Genomic DNA, 16810 nt, shown 5'->3' with positions numbered 1-16810 from the left:
AGGAATTACGTAAAGACAACTATTATTATATCCTACCAGGTGACCTGAACGCGAAATACTATACCTGAGGTAACGCTATAAACAATAGCAGCGGAATATCACTGAGCAAGTGAACCCTCGAACGCCATATCTCATACCGACTCTCCACCCACAATACAGCAATGTCATCTTACCATAAAAAGTAACGCATTTATAGATCTTCGCCTAACGGATAGTTGCATTAAATTTCACGAGACAACCAGCCATCACGCACTGGACTCATTCGAATATAATAGCGACTACCAAGCAGTACTGATAAAAATATCGATACTTTCGATGGAAATACTGGAAATAGACGAATCAGTAACACCAGACGAATACAACTTCTATAAATCTGATTGGACGAAATTCGCCAAATTTTTAATGAAGACCGACAGTTCAAACGTACTAAACGACAGAAATTTAAACGCAATAAAAATCGATAATTGCCTCAACAGATTCAATTGTAACATAGTGCTGACCATGCAGTACCGCGTATAAAAACTTACTACAACGCGACAGACAAATACATCACTCGCATTAAACAACTACGCGTACAAAAAAGCAACATAATCACGAAGTCGAACTGACCTTTCGATTTTCCTACGATCGGTTTTGAAAAAATCCGGAGTTCGCCAAAAGGACGGACGTTTCCCTATTGGCGACTCGAACTAAGGGCGTTCCCTTGGTTCGCGAATTGGTCACCTTGAAGGAAGGAAAAGTTCCCGCAAACGAAAACGGTAGTGGAAGGAACCCCCTCCTTCAAGGTGAGGTGCACTTGGTCGAAGTGCAAGGGGTTCATCCTCGTGCTGGTGATCCTCCTCCACAGTCAAAGCCTTTAATCGAGAACGCATACCTGCAGTGTACCGAGGGTGAAAACGCTTTCCACAGTGTAGTATTATAATTTCATCGAACACGTTCAACAGTGCAGTGTCGAAATACCAACAAGATATATAACGTATAAAATACACATGGGTCTAATCCCTTGGAGACATTGCAAAACAAGTTAGAAGTAACGCGACAGACAAATAAAACTAGTGAAAGTGGTAATATAGATGAAGTTTTGAAAAAAATAAAAGAAAAAGGACTCACGCAGAAGTGCATTAATAAAATAAATGCACGAATAAAAAACGAATTTAATATAAAAAGCACGAAAACTCTAAAAGCAGTACCAAAGTTAATCGTTAAAAGAAGTTGAACAGTACAGCCACCGCAGTCGACAAATATGGCGCCGAGAAAGAAATCAGACAGATTTACTACTAAACTACTACTAAACAAACAGATTTACTAAAAATCATAGACAAATTAAATAAAACAGTCGAGTTTCTGTCGAAACAACTGGAAGAAGAGAGAGCGAAGAATAACGATAGAAATTCCGTTCTTTGCCACCAAGTCACGCCGAGCCGTCGAGCCAGATAACGAGGACCAAAGAAAACCCTACGGCCCCGGAGAAAAATACAGCAGCGACGGAAGACAACAAGGATTCATGGAGAATAGTCGGGCCAACGAAAAGACCTCGCCCCAGTCAACTTACGAGTCCAGCGGCCTGCAGCAGTACGAGTCTTCACCACCGACCCTAAAGGACGGAAGCACCACATCCAACATTGGCGAAGAAAGTTAAGACGATCAACAAAACCCGCCGAAGAGTACTGATAAACTGGTAAGAGGCGCCAGGCCTCTCCCGATAACAATAATTGATACATCGAAAACGATAATAGAAATAGTTTCTAACATGACTCGTGATTTTTACACAAAAAAATCCCGAATAACAGGCATCTCTTGCACGTCCATTCTATTTTCGCGCATAATATAGCGTGTGAACTGTTGAGAAATCGGAAGATAAAGTTTTTCATCTACTCCCCGAAAGGCGCGAGGAACACGTCGATGCTATTAAAGAATCTAGACGGTGACTTTCAGTCGGAAATCGTCCTCTCCGCACGAGAAACATTCCCGATATCAAATTTCAAGCGGTCAAGAAATTCGAAACGCGGAAATTCATCCAAGAAGGGAGAAAACTCTCAATTTACATAGTTCAACTGTCTCGTGACAGCAAAATAGATAATTTAAAACAAATTGAAATCGTACTTCATTCCCTGATACACTGTGAAAGAATAAAAAAAGATCGGGTCCAGTGCAAGAGGTGCCAACGAAAAGGTCACATCGTGCTAAATTGTAATTTAGAATACCGATGTGTAAAATGCAATCTCCAACACAATCCAGGAGAGTGCTCGAGAACAGACAAGACAGTTGACAAACCCTTTTGCATTAATTGCAAAAGCTTCGGCCACTCCGTTTCTTAGAGAGGATGCCCAAAGCTTCAGGAAGTGAAGCAACAAATCGATATACGTAAACAAATGATTAAAACGGAAAGAGAAAGGAAGCAATAAATCGTAAATAAAACCAGCAACTCGGCTATTTCCTACAGCGCCATTCTCTCGGGCAAACGTATACAGACGCGTACAGAAACGAATCAAGTCACTAAGTGGACGCGAACAAACCGACGTGAGACACCCGACTGACACGTTCTATGCAGCGGTACTCGGAGAAATTAGACAGATGACAAATATGATAAGCCATTAGATCGCGCGTATAGCAGAGAGCGTAGAAATTAATAATAATAGAACCATTTTTATCGCAGAATCCCTCGGTATAGATTTTTAATGGATACTTCCTCGAATACAATACAGTCACACACGGCCAACAAACTTACGTTAAAACGACTGGACATAATGCAAATAAACGTAAGCTCTATCATAACGAACGAAAAACGCTCCTCTCTTCTGGATTGCCTCAACGACGGCAAGCCAGACATGGTGTTGCTTTGTGAAACTAAATTAAACCCTAGACACAGAATTGTATTCAAAAATTACAATTTTGTGCGAAACGATAGACCTAATGCTAAACAAGCTGGAGGAACAGGTATTGTCGTACGAAAAAATCTTAAATTCAGACATATTCGCCTAGACCACGAAACGACAAACAAAAACTTCGCATCGACGGTTATTGAAGTAAAGCTACAAGGGGCTGCTCAGCTATTTGTAATCGCAGGCTATGCGACAAGCAATTGTTAGAAAGAATTTGTGATAGAATTTAAATCGCTTTTCCCTCGACTGGAATTACATAAAGACAACCACTATTATATCCTAGGCGACCTGAACGCGAAACACTGTGCCTGGGGTAACGCCATAAACAATAATAAAGGTATATCAATGAATAAGTGTTCCCTCGAAAATCACATTCCATACCGACTTTCCCTCCACAGGATAGCAATACCGTCTTATCCGAAAAGCAATGCCTATATAGACCTCTGCTTAGCGGATAGCCGTATCAAATTTCACAACACCACCCTATCACCACACCTTAGACTCGTTCGAATATGATAGCGACTACCGAGCAGTATTGATAACAATATCGATACCTTCGATGAACACGCTACAAATAGACGAATTAGTAGCACCGGACAGGTACAATGTCCATAAAGCTAACTGGACAAAATTCGCAAACTTCTTAATGAAGACGGATATCCCAGACGTGCCAAACAATAGAAATTTAAACATAGAAGAAATCGATAACCTCCTTGACCAATTGAACCGCAACGTAAACAGAGCAATAGATCATGCGATCCCTTGCATAAAATCTAACTATAACGCGACAAACAAATACGTTACACTCCGCATTAAACAATTACAAGCATATATACGAAAGACTATACGAAAAGATTAACCAATAACAAACACCTTTTGCATCTCACCTCGATCCCTGAGCACAAGATAGCATGCGATCTCTTAAAAAAAAATAATATAAAATTCTTTTCTTACACGCCAAAAAGCACGCGAAACGTATCCATATTCTTAAAAAACCTAGACGGCGAATTCGAGCCGGAAACAGTCTTAGACGAACTTCGCGCAAAAAACGTGCCGAATATATAATTCGAAGCTGTTAAAAAATTTGAGACGAAAAAGTCAATCCTGGAAGGGAGAAAACTTTCAATGTATATAGTCCAGCTGTCTCCTGACAGCAAAATAGACAACCTAAAACATATCAAAGTCGTACTACACTCCCTAATCCATTGGGAGAAAATACTAAAAAGAGATCGAGTTCAGTGTAAAAGGTGCCAAAGGATATACCATATCGCTCTAAATTGCAACCTAGAATACAGGTGCGTCAAATGTAACGTTCCTCACAACCCAGGAGAGTGCACGCGAACCGATACGACTATTGAAAAGCCATACTGCGTGAATTGCAGAAGCTTTGCACACCCTGTTTCTTATAGGGGCTGCCCAAGGCTTCAGGAATTGAAGCAGAAAATAGACGAAAAGAAACAGGCAACTAGAATAAAAAGAGAACGGAAACAACAATTAACAAACAAGACGATCAATCCCGCAATTTCTTACAGCGCTATGCTATCGGGAAGACAGAAACGCAAACAAACCCTAACACGGAAAGCAACAAACAACCACAAAACAACGCAACAGACACATTTAATGCTACGTTACTAGGAGAAATCAGACAAATGACGAACACGATAAATAATCAGATCTCGCGCATAGGAGAAAGCGTCGAGATAAATAGGAATAAAATTAATTTCTTAACAGAATCCCTCGGAATTGACTTCTAATGGCTACTCCCGCAATAGCACGACCAATCACCGCTAACAAACTTTCGCTGACACGACTCAACATAATACAAATTAATGTAAACTCAATCATAACAAACGAAAAACGCGCCTCTCTCCTGGATTGTTTGAACGACCGTAAACCAGACATAATGTTACTCTGCGAAACGAAATTGAATCCTCGACACAGAATTGTATTCGAGAATTACAATTTCGTAAGAAGCGATAGGCCTAATGCTAAACAAGCTGACGGAACGGGAATCGTCATAAGTAAAAACATTAAATTCAGACACGTTTGCTTAGACCACGAAACGACAAACAAAAGCTTCGAATCGACAGTTATAGAAATAAAGCTTCAAGACGCTACTAAGCTATTCATAATCGCAGGCTATGCGACGAGCAATTGTAAAAAGGAATTTATGTTAGAGTTTAAATCCCTTTTTAGACAATTGGAGCTACATAAAGACAACCATTATTATATACTAGCCGGTGACTTGAACGCCAAACACAACTCTTGGGGTAACGTCATAAACAATAGCCGAGGTATATCGCTTAATAAGTGGACCCTTGAAAACCAGGTCCCTTACGGACTTTCCATTCATAGAACAGCAGTGCCATCCTATCCGAAAAGCGGGGCCTTCATAGACCTCTGCTTAGCGGATAGTCGCATTGCATTCCACAAGACACCCAGCCACCACACCCTAGACTCGTTCGAATATGATAGCGACCATCGAGCAGTGTTGACAGAAATATCGATACCCTCGATGGGTACGCTAGAAATAGACGAATCAGTCATCCCGGACCGATACAACTTCTATAAAGCTGACTGGACGCAATTTACAAAATACCTGATCAAGACCGACATCCCGGACGTACCAAACAACAGAAATTTAAGAATAGAAGAAATAAACGATTTCCTGGACAAACTGAACACTGACATAAACAGAGCCATAGATTGTACGATTCCTCGTGTAAAATACAGTAACATAACGGACAAATAAGTTACTCCGCGCATTAAACAGTTACGCGCACAGAAAAGTCTCATACTCAAGCGACTGAACAGACTCACGAGACTCGAATCATACTCGAGCAGAAACGATACTTTAATAGCATCGCTGAAAGCCTCTCTCAAAGACACTAGATACGAGCTTAAAAAAGCATTCCATGCATCGGTGAACGCTTTCTGGAATGACAAGATTTCAAAAATATCCCCGTGTCAACGTTCGAAGTTTTTTCCCGCGATCAATAGTATACTTCGACCGAAAGAGGCAAGCGCCATAGGAACCCTAAAAATTCCTATGGCGAATGTATGCCTCCTTCGGGATTCAAATGTACGATTTGACACTCGTCAGACGGATGCGCGACGAAACATCCTCGCAACGGAGACGAAAGACAAATTAAATGTTCTTGGTAGACACTTCGAATCGGTGCATACTCAAAACTTGCACATGGGTAAAGAACGGCTCTCCCATATAATTGAACAAAAAGTCGATGGACTTAAACAGGAAATCCTGAAAGACCGACTAAACGACAAGACGGTATGCACATTCGACGAAGACAACCCAGCGGACAGCCCAAAGGACGAACGCGTACCCAAAGACTATTTTACGTCATTTACAGAACTGAAACTAACATTCAAAAAACTCAGTAACAAAAAATCCTCCAGTTTCGACAACATTCCTAATATTGCTTTAAAAAACCTTCCGATGCAATATATATTCAATTACGCGATAATATTCAACAATTGCCTAAACAGGATGTATTTTCCTACCGCCTGGAAGACGGCAAAATTAATAACGATAAAAAAGAAAGGCAAAGAGGGAAGTAATCCAACGGATTACCGACCGATCAGCCTCCTCGCGAATATTAGTAAGGTTTTGGAAACTGTTATTAACAAAGCCCTGACGACCTACTGCGACGCCAATAACGTTACCCCGGAGACACAGTTCGGGTTCAGGTATAAACATTCCACGATACATGCAATCTCCAAATTTACATCGGACATCTGCTGGGCGAGAAACGCAGACGAATGCGTAGGCGCGCTCCTCATAGACCTAAAGAAAGCCTTCGACACGGTTTGGCTGGACGGTCTCTTCTTTAAATTCATAAAGAAAGGCTTCCCATCGCACCTTGTCAGGATGATCTGGGATATGCTTCACGATGAAAAGTTCATAGTAACGGAAAACAATTTCTCGTCTACGAAAACCTTCGCGATTGAGAATGGCTTGCAACAAGGCACCGTCAATTCTCCCATCTTGTTTAGCATATATATAAGCGACTTACTCCGCATGTACGACCTAAATAACAACCCCGACAAATTCGCGATAGCCTTCGCGGACGACCTTCTAGTTTACATAAAAGACAGCAGACTGTCAAAGTTAAAAACGCCATTGCAAGAAATTTTCGAAAGAATTTAAGATTACTTCCACACTTGGAAATTAAAAATCAATACTGAAAAATGCGAAACCATTCTATTCCGGCCCTATATTTCACGGATTTCGAACGCTAACTACGACGTACGGACGCACTCGAAACATTTTCAGTTGCACGACGGGAAAGACGATCGAATAAAGATAGCAAACGAAAATGTGGTTCGATATTTAGGCGTACATCTGGATTACAAACAAAACTTTATAAACCAGGTCCAAACGCAAATCGAGAAAGCCCAGAGAGCATTCGCCAATCACAAGCGTCTGTTTTATTCGAAATTGCTAAGCGCGAAAACAAAAATTATTTGTTATAAGACACTCGTAAGGCCGATACTGACATACGGCTGCCCCGTATGGTTCAATGTAACGGCATGTACGATAGAGAAGCACAGGGCTTTCGAAAGAAAATGCCTCAGAGCTTGTCTAGGCAAATACCGGACTCCGGAGTCCAATTTCACTAAATTAATTAGCAACCCCAAACTTTACGCACTCGCGGAAATAGTTAGAATAGATTTGTTCCTGCTCAAATTGATCCGCAATCATTGGGCGAACATTAGAAATGTAAAAAGTAATAGTCTAATAAACAGCTCCGTATACCCCAACCCACAGTACTTTGAAAGAACCGGGCAGACGGGATATACGCCGCCAGAAGCTTTCGTATACCTGGATGGTCAAGGGTACATACAGAATAGCGAAAATGTACCCTTGATCTATCAAGTGACTAGGAAAGCCGACAACACGGCAATTTTGTATAACACAGACGGCAATTATAACAACGCGTCGAAAATTAGTACGTAACTATCGAAAATAGATCGGAAAGACTTACACCGTAAAAAAATAAAACAATACTGGTGGCTCGATTCGTGTTAATGCAACTTATATATTGTTAAAAATTAATGTAGACATTTATGTCCTCATATGCCAGTAAATAAATAAGAGCGGACGGAAAATCCTCGTTAGTATAGTGGTTAGTATCCCATTCTTGCCTAAACCTTCGAAGATGACGGACGTTCCGACCGATCCTCCACAGTCAAAGCCCTTAAGCCATAAACGCTTATACCTACTGAAGTGTACGAAAGTGCCACCACGCTCGATAGTGCAGCTTCAGAAACCGACCAAGAGAGAAGAAGCCATTTACACAAGGAAATAATTCCTTGTGAACACTGGAGAATAAAATAAATATAAATATACTAACACGGAAGAATATAACTAGTGAAAAAAAAAACATAGACGAAGCGTTGAAGATTATAAAAGAGAAAGGCCTGACACGAGACAGCATTAACAAAATTAATGCCCGAATAAACAATACGGACAAACGTAAAGGCTCAAAAACAGTGAAAGCAGTGCCAAAGTTAATAGTTAAACAGAATTCATTATCAACCCCACGGAAATTGGCAGACATGGCGCCAATAAAAAAAACAGCAGCAGCCAACACAGGAAAGGAAGCAGAGAAATCTGTAGCCCCCAACTACGAAGATCTATTAAAAATAATAGATAAACTAAACAAAACCGTAGAGTTTCTTTCCAAGCAACTGGTGGAAGAGAAAGCGAGGAATAACGGGGGAAATCCCCGTCCCTCGCCGTCCAGCCAAACCGAACCGCCGAGCCAGGTATCCAGAGCGAAGGAAAACCCCGCGATCCCGAAAGACAACGAGCTTGCGACCGAAGACAGGGAGCAGTGGACGAAAGTCGGGCCAACGAAAAGATCGCGCCCGAGCCAGCCTCCGAGCCCAGCAGCCAGCACTAGCATCAGCACCAGCACCAGCCGCCATCAGCAGCCCAAAAGGATGGAAGCAGCACCTACACCATCGGCTAAAAAAGTCAAGAGGACCACTGTCAACGAGCAGCAGAGTCCATCACAGGAGACCGAGAATCAGGTAAGAAGCGCTAGGCCTCCCCCGATTACGATATTCGATATCACGTGTAAATCGACAATCGGCATTGTATCGCGATTAACGCAAGATTTTTACACGAAAAAAATCAACAATGGTAAACACCTCTTGCATGTCAACTCGATTGCCGCGCACAGTAAAGTATGTGACCTGCTTAAAAAAGAAAATATTAAATTCTTTACATACACGCCAAAAGGCACGCAAAGCACGTCGATGCTTTTAAAAAGCTTAGACGGTGATTTCGAGCCAGACGTAGTATTGAACGAGCTCCGTTCGAAAAACATACAAAACGTCCAGTTTCAGGCAGTCAAAAAATTCGAGACGAGAAAATCAATTGCCGAGGGACGGAGGCTCCCGATTTATATAGTACAGCTGTCTCCTGACAGCAAAATAGAAAATTTGAAACAAATAAAAATTGTTCTCCATTCCCTAATTCATTGGGAAAAAATAGTAAAAAAAGATAGAGTCCAATGCAAGAGGTGTCAAAGGATAGGCCATATTGCGCTCAACTGCAACCTAGAGTATAGGTGCGTAAAGTGCAACCAGCAACACAATCCAGGAGAGTGCTTGCGAACAGATAAAACAGTCGACAAACCCTATTGCGTCAATTGCCAGAGCTTTGGACACCCCGCCTCCTACAGGGGATGCCCAAGGCTTCAGGAATTGAAGCAAAGGATAGAAGAGAGAAAAGAACTGGTCAAAACAGAACGGGAAAGAAAACGACAATTTATAAACAAAACGATTAACCCAGCCATCTCCTACAGCGCGATTCTCTCTGGTAGACAGACGCGGACACAGACGGAAACGCACTCAGACGCCGTAGCGGAAAACAATCCGCCGCAAAACAGCGCGACAAATACTTTTAACGATACGCTACTAACAGAAATAAGACGTATGACAAACTCGTTGAACAATCAGATCGCACGAATAACAGAGTACGTAGAAACCAATAGCAATAGAATCAACGTTATCGCGGAGGCTCTCGGAATAGACTTTTAAATGGATAATCTCGGGAGCACAGAACAGTCGCGCACCGCCAACAAACTTACGTTACGCCGACTCAACATTGTCCAAATTAATGTAAATTCAATAATAACCAACGAAAGACGCGCCTCTCTCCTGGATTGTCTCAACATCCGCAAACCGGACATGGTTGTACTTTGCGAGACTAAATTAAGTCCCCGACACAAAATTGTATTCGAAAACTACAATTTTGTTAGAAACGATAGATTTAACGCAAAACAAGCTGGCGGAACGGGCATTGTCATACGTAAGAACCTTAAATTCAGACATATTTGCATAGACCACGAAACGACGAACAAAAGCTTCGAATCTACAGTTATAGAAATAAAGCTTCAGGGCGATGCTAAGCTATTCGTGATAGCGGGGTACGCGACGAGCAATTGCAAGAAAGAATTTATGGCAGAGTTCAAATTGCTCTTTCGGCAACTAGAATTGCAGAAAGACAATCATTATTACGTTCTAGCCGGTGACCTGAACGCCAAACACCACTCCTGGGGTAACGCTATAAACAATAGCAGAGGTATATCCCTGAATAAGTGGACCCTCGAAAACTACGTACCGTACCGACTCTCCGTTCGCGGGACAGCTGTACCCTCTTACCCCAAAAGTAACGCGTACATAGACCTGTGTTTAGCGGATAACCGCATTAAATTTCACGAGACACCCAGCCACAACACTCTGGACTCTTTCGAATACGATAGCGACCACCGAGCGGTGTTGATAGAAATATCGATACCCTCGATGGAAACGCTTGAAATAGACGAATCAGTGACACCGGACAGATACAATTTCCACAAAGCCGACTGGACGAAATTCCGAAAATTCTTAACGACGACGGAAATCCCGGACATACCGAATAACAGAAATCTAAACGTACAAGAAATCGACAACCTCCTTGACAAACTGGACTGCAACATAAACCGAGCTATAGACTGTACGATCCCACGCGTGAAAAATACCAACTCGACCGACAAATACATCACCCCCCGTATCAAACAGCTACGCGCACACAAAAGCTACATAATTACGAGACTAAACAGACTCTCGAGACTCGAATCGTACACGAATAGAAACGACGCGTCGATAGCAGCGCTCAAAGCCGCCCTTAAAGATATTCGTCGCGAGATCAAAAAAGCATTCCACGAATCGGTAAACGATTTCTGGAAAGCGAAAATTTCCAAAATATCTCCGCGCCAGTCGTCCAAGTTCTTTCCCGCGATTAACAGCATATTCCGACCAAAGGAGGCAAACGCCATAGGAACGTTAAAAATTCCCATGGCGGATGCGCACCTCCTCCGGAACACGAACGTACGATTCGACGCTCGAGCGACAAACGCGCCACGGGACATACTCGTTACAGAGACAGAGGACAAGCTAAACGTACTCGGGACTCACTTTGAAACTGTACATACGAACAACTTGCATATGGGGAAGAAACAACTTTCCCATATCATCGGACAGAAAATCGATCAACTCAGACGGGACACCGCGGAAGACAAACTGAACGACGAGACGGTATGTACGTTCGACGACGACAATACGGCGGACCATCCGAAAGACACGCGGGTACCCACGGACTATTTCACCTCGTTTACAGAACTGAAACTCATTTTTAAAAAACTCAATAACAAAAAATCCTCCAGTTTCGACAACGTTCCTAATATCGCGCTCAAAAATCTGCCTCTGCGATACATATACATTTACGCGATCCTTTTCAACAATTGCCTAAATAGAATGTACTTCCCTACCGCGTGGAAGACTGCAAAATTAATAACGATAAGGAAAAAAGGCAAGGACGGAAGTAATCCCACGGATTACCGACCGATTAGCCTTCTCGCGAATATTAGTAAGGTTTTCGAAACTGTGATAAATACGGCACTGACGACGTACTGCGACGCGAATAGCGTTATCCCTGAGACGCAATTCGGGTTCAGGCACCAACATTCTACGACACACGCGATTTCAAAATTCACGTCGGACATTTGCTGGGCGAGAAACGCCGACGAATGCGTTGGCGCGCTCCTCATAGACCTGGAGAAAGCTTTTGACACGGTGTGGTTGGACGGCCTCTTCTTTAAACTCCTAAAGAGAGGCTTCCCACAGCACCTTGTCAAAATGATCTGGGATATGCTTCACGGGAAAAAATTCGTAGTAACCGAAAACAATTGCTCGTCCACGAAAACCTTCGCGATTGAGAATGGTTTGCAGCAAGGCACCGTCAATTCCCCCATCTTGTTTAGCATATACATTAGCGATTTACTCCGCATGTACGACCTAAATAACGATCCCGACAAATTCGCAATAGCTTTCGCCGACGATCTGTTAGTTTATATAAAAGACAGTAGACCCTCGAAACTAAAAACGCGGTTGCAAGAAACTTTCGACAAAATTCAAGATTACTTTTTCACGTGGAAATTAAAGATTAACACCGCTAAATGCGAGACAATTTTATTCCGGCCCTATATTTCACGGATTTCGAACGCTAACTGCGACGTACGGACGCACTCGAAACATTTCCAGTTGCACGACGGAAAGGACGATCGGGTAAAAATCGCGAATAAGAAGGTGGTTCGTTACCTAGGTGTACATCTGGACTACAAATTAAACTTTATTAACCATGTTCAAACGCAGATCGAGAAAGCTCAAAGGGCATTCGCCAATCACAAACGTCTGTTTTACTCAAAGTTGCTTAGCGCGAAAACCAAGATTATTTGTTACAAGACACTTGTAAGACCGATATTGACATACGGCTGCCCCGTATGGTTCAACGTAACGGCAAGTACGATAGAGAAGCTCAGGGTTTTCGAGAGAAAATGCCTCAGAGCTTGTCTAGGCAAATATCGGACTCCGGAGTCAAATTTCACTAAACTCGTTAGTAATCACAAACTATACGAATGCGCGGAAATAATCAGAATAGATCTGTTCATGCTCAAATTGATACGAAATCATTGGGCAAATATTAGAAACGTAAAAAGCAATAGTTTAATCAATAGCTCCGTTTATCCAAATCCGGGATATTTCGAGAAAACCCGACACACGGGATATACGCCACCAGAAGCTTTCGTATACCTCGATGGTCAGGGGTACATCCAGAATAGCGAAAATGTACCCTTGATCTATCATGCGAATAGGAAAGCCGACAACACGGCAATTCTGTATAACACAGACGACATTTTTGACAACGCGACGAAAATCAACACGAAATTATCAAAAATAGACCGGGAAGATTCTCACCGTAAAAAGTCAAAAAAATATTGGTGGCTCGAACTGCGTTAAAATAATTCATATTGTTAACAATCATTGTAAACAATCATGAACCAATAAACTATTGAAACCGAACAACAAATCCTCGTTAGTATAGTGGTTAGTATCCCCGCCTGTCACGCGGGAGACCGGGGTTCGATTCCCCGACGGGGAGAGGATAAAATTTTGTTTTTTTTTCCCCCTCCTATTTAATTGCGTCATTGCGCCTTGTCTTTCTTAATTTTCAGTTCCTTCTATTTATAAGTATTGTACAAAATGTCTTGGAATAAATAAAAATACATATACCCTCACCTCCTATCCCTCTTGCCCCTCTATTTATTTATTTATTTATTTATTTATTTATTTATTTATTACTTAATTATTAATCTAGTCCTCTCCCTTCTCCTTACCCACTTATAAAATAAACAAAGTCTGTATAGTTTTCGTGCCTTTCTGTACATAGGCAAACACGCGATTGGATATAAGATAGCTCTTAAGTTTATATTATCTCATAGCGATAAGCGCGGTAATTTAAGGTTAGTTTTAAGATCGCGAGTGCTTCGTGTTGGAGCCATCGATCTGGTAGTCTAAGTTTCCATTTGTAACCCTTTTGTACATTTTGGTTTTTCTTATACATATATCGCTGTATTTTAATTAAGGTATAATAAATGTATATTTAAAAAACAAAAAAAAAAAAAGTGGTTAGTATCCCCGCCTCTCACGCGGGAGACCGGGGTTCGATTCCCCGACGGGGAGACGATTAAATTTTTATTTTATTTCACCCTCTTATCCACTTCGTCATTTTCATTTTGTCTTTTGTAAGTTTCAGACGGCCATACTTATAAACACTGTAAACATGAGCTTGAAATAAATAAAATTTATATACCCCTCTTCCGCACTCCTCCCTCCCTCCCTTCCTTCCTTCTCCTATTTATTTATTTATTTACTTATTTATTATTTATTTATTAATTAATCTAGTCGATCCCTTTGCCTTTTATCCACTTGACTGTATAGTTTTCGTGCGCTTCTATATGTTTCGCGTTCGGCACTAGTGCCGCGAACCGACACGGCTGGAACGCTACTGCAGTGATTAGTGCGATTGTTTTCCTGTGATTGAACCCCCGTGCCCCCCTCAAGTGCTTATACCTTGTCGTGGTGAGGGGGCTCGATTGCGCAATCGCTAAATAAGCTATTTCCTGATTTCCATACACGCGTTCCCGCTTCCGACTTTATATCTTGTGCCCGCGAGTTGTACTGTGTTTGCTCTGAGCTATTATAGAGCTGGTCTTTCGAGCCGGGTTCGAACATTCGAATCCGCAACATTTTGGTCCTTCGAGCCGGATTCGACCTTTCGAATCGTCAATACTTCAAGCTTATCGAAGCCGGATTCGACACGGCGAATCTGCAGCACTTTGGTTTATTGAAGCCAGATTCGACCCAGCGAATCTGCAACACTTCGGTTATTGAAGCCTGATTCGACCCAGCGAATCTGCAACACTTGCTTCATCGAAGCCGGATTCGATCTTTCGAATCCGCAACGCTGTGGGTCATCGAAGCCGGATCCGAACATTCGAATCTGCAACATTTGATCATTTGAGCTGGATTCACACATTTGAATCCACAACCGGATTGCCCAGCGGAATCCGAAGCAACGTCGTGAGATTCAGCCGTCAAGGAAGTACGGCATTCTCATTCCGTTCAAATCGAAGCTGCAGAGACAGTAGTGTCATGAGCGCACTACCTCTGTACCAATCACACAAGGAATTAAGCGTCAGTGGAACCTTAGTTCACTCAATCAAACGCGTTCAAGTGCCATTGGGGCCTTGAACCACAACACCAAGAGGATCAAGCATCGCAACGGTCGTGATTAACCATACACAAGAAACTACTGTCAGCGGAGAATCCAGAATCATCATCGAAACCGATTCCAGAGCCAGTGGACACTTGGAACGACAAACACCTAACACGTATCGCAAGAGGCAAACTCAACTCCACGAGGCCTCTCCACTTTCACCACCGAGGGAGATTCATCATCACGATGCAGCTACGTCTGGTCATCATCACGTAAGTCTATCGCTATCCTATTAGTCCATCGAATTCCTATGCTAGGTTAGCAATCACATTCGATCCCGCCGACAACATACGCGAATGCATTCGCGTACGCGATACCCTAAAGAGCAAGCTAATGAATTTTATAAAATACGTATCATGATGCGAGTACCGAGAAGTTGGAAAAATCCGCGAATTGCGTACCATAATCCCATTGATAGAAAAGAACTATGAATTCTACGAATCAGTTCAAGAGACGATAGAATTATCCGTGTCGGACGACGAATTCGAATCAAAGCTCGTGGAACGTGTAGAATTCGACGACATATATCTGCCCAAGCTGAATCGCGCCAAACTCATGCTCGCTGGCTTCGAATCACGAAACACTGAGCCGCCGCAGACGAATAATCAACCAACGATAAATTCATCGTCGCTATTTTCGATATTCTCGGAGCCGCGAGTCAAGCTGTCGACCATGAAACTGCCAACCTTCAGCGGTTCCTACGAAGCATGCCTGAGCTTCCGCGATGCGTTTGAAGCCACGGTGCACTACAGCGCGCATCTCTTCAACGCACAAAAATGGCATAATTTGTGTTCTCATTTGTCCGGGCAGGCTGCTGAGAAGATAAAATCATTTAAACCCGTTACGAATTATGAGATCGCGTGGACCTTGTTGAAGGGGTTTTACGACGCGCCGAGTATTGTAACCTATAACAGAATGCAGGTTCCGTCCGACCTTACAACAGGTACGCAAGCCGACGCGGATTCCTTGGAAGAATTGGGGGATCAGGCGACCAAACGTAGTGTGTTACAAACCCTGAACGAGCCGTCTCTCGAGGTATTCCCGACACATGCGGTAACGTCACAGGTAGAAGACAACATTCGTTTGCCGACAAAGGAATCAATTCAGGGAGATAGTTTACCATGCGTGAAGAACCCTTTGAACCTCTTGCACAATCATAGGAAAACATCAGAAACGTCGCGGTTCGAAGGGTAGCAAGACTCGAACTCGATAAACTCGCGGCCATTCAGTGACCCAAACGCAGATTTCAAATCGTCACAGCCGATTAGCGCACATTCGATTATCACACGTGCCTCTTGCCGGGTGGAATACTACACTCAAGCAAATACAAGGGAAGTCGATGCCGATTCAACGCAACGTTTCGCAGAGGAACATAAAGACAAGCAGCAGGTTGCACTTCAGGTCAATGTTTTGGCAGTGATGAAGGCAACCCCGGGTGTAGAAGTCACATTGTCCCCTGTGGTTGTTCAATCTCGAGACAATCGTGACAACCGACCGTGTCGATCATTGATAGACTCAGGGTCACATTCTCGTTACCTTACAGGACGTTTTTTAAGGAATTTAAACTCTCGATAATGTTTAAAGCTCTCAATAACCAGAATCATGCAGACAACCGGTTTTGTAAGGAGAGTGATTAAAACACAATCTCAATCGTGCATCAATTCACTTATTCGTAACATAACCTTCCCCACCATCGCAGAAATCACAAAAATGTCGCGATGGCAACAGTTCGCAATCC

General features: G+C 42.6%; 1 protein-coding gene and 1 non-coding gene across 2 annotated transcripts in view; both read left to right on the top strand.

Moving 5' to 3' along the window:
* Positions 1–16810, top strand: part of LOC108554856 (uncharacterized) — a 301692-nt gene that overhangs the window by 175361 nt on the left and 109521 nt on the right. The gene's annotated exons all lie outside the window — the stretch shown is intronic.
* On the top strand, positions 13324–13395 carry TRNAD-GUC (transfer RNA aspartic acid (anticodon GUC)). Its single transcript has one exon. It is a non-coding gene; the product is annotated as a tRNA-Asp (tRNA).

This window comes from Eufriesea mexicana, unplaced genomic scaffold (genome assembly GCF_001483705.2).
Source record: "Eufriesea mexicana isolate 0111107269 unplaced genomic scaffold, ASM148370v2 scaffold50, whole genome shotgun sequence".
Classification (NCBI taxonomy): Eukaryota; Metazoa; Arthropoda; class Insecta; order Hymenoptera; family Apidae; genus Eufriesea; species Eufriesea mexicana.
This window is presented reverse-complemented; position numbering and strand designations above follow the sequence as displayed.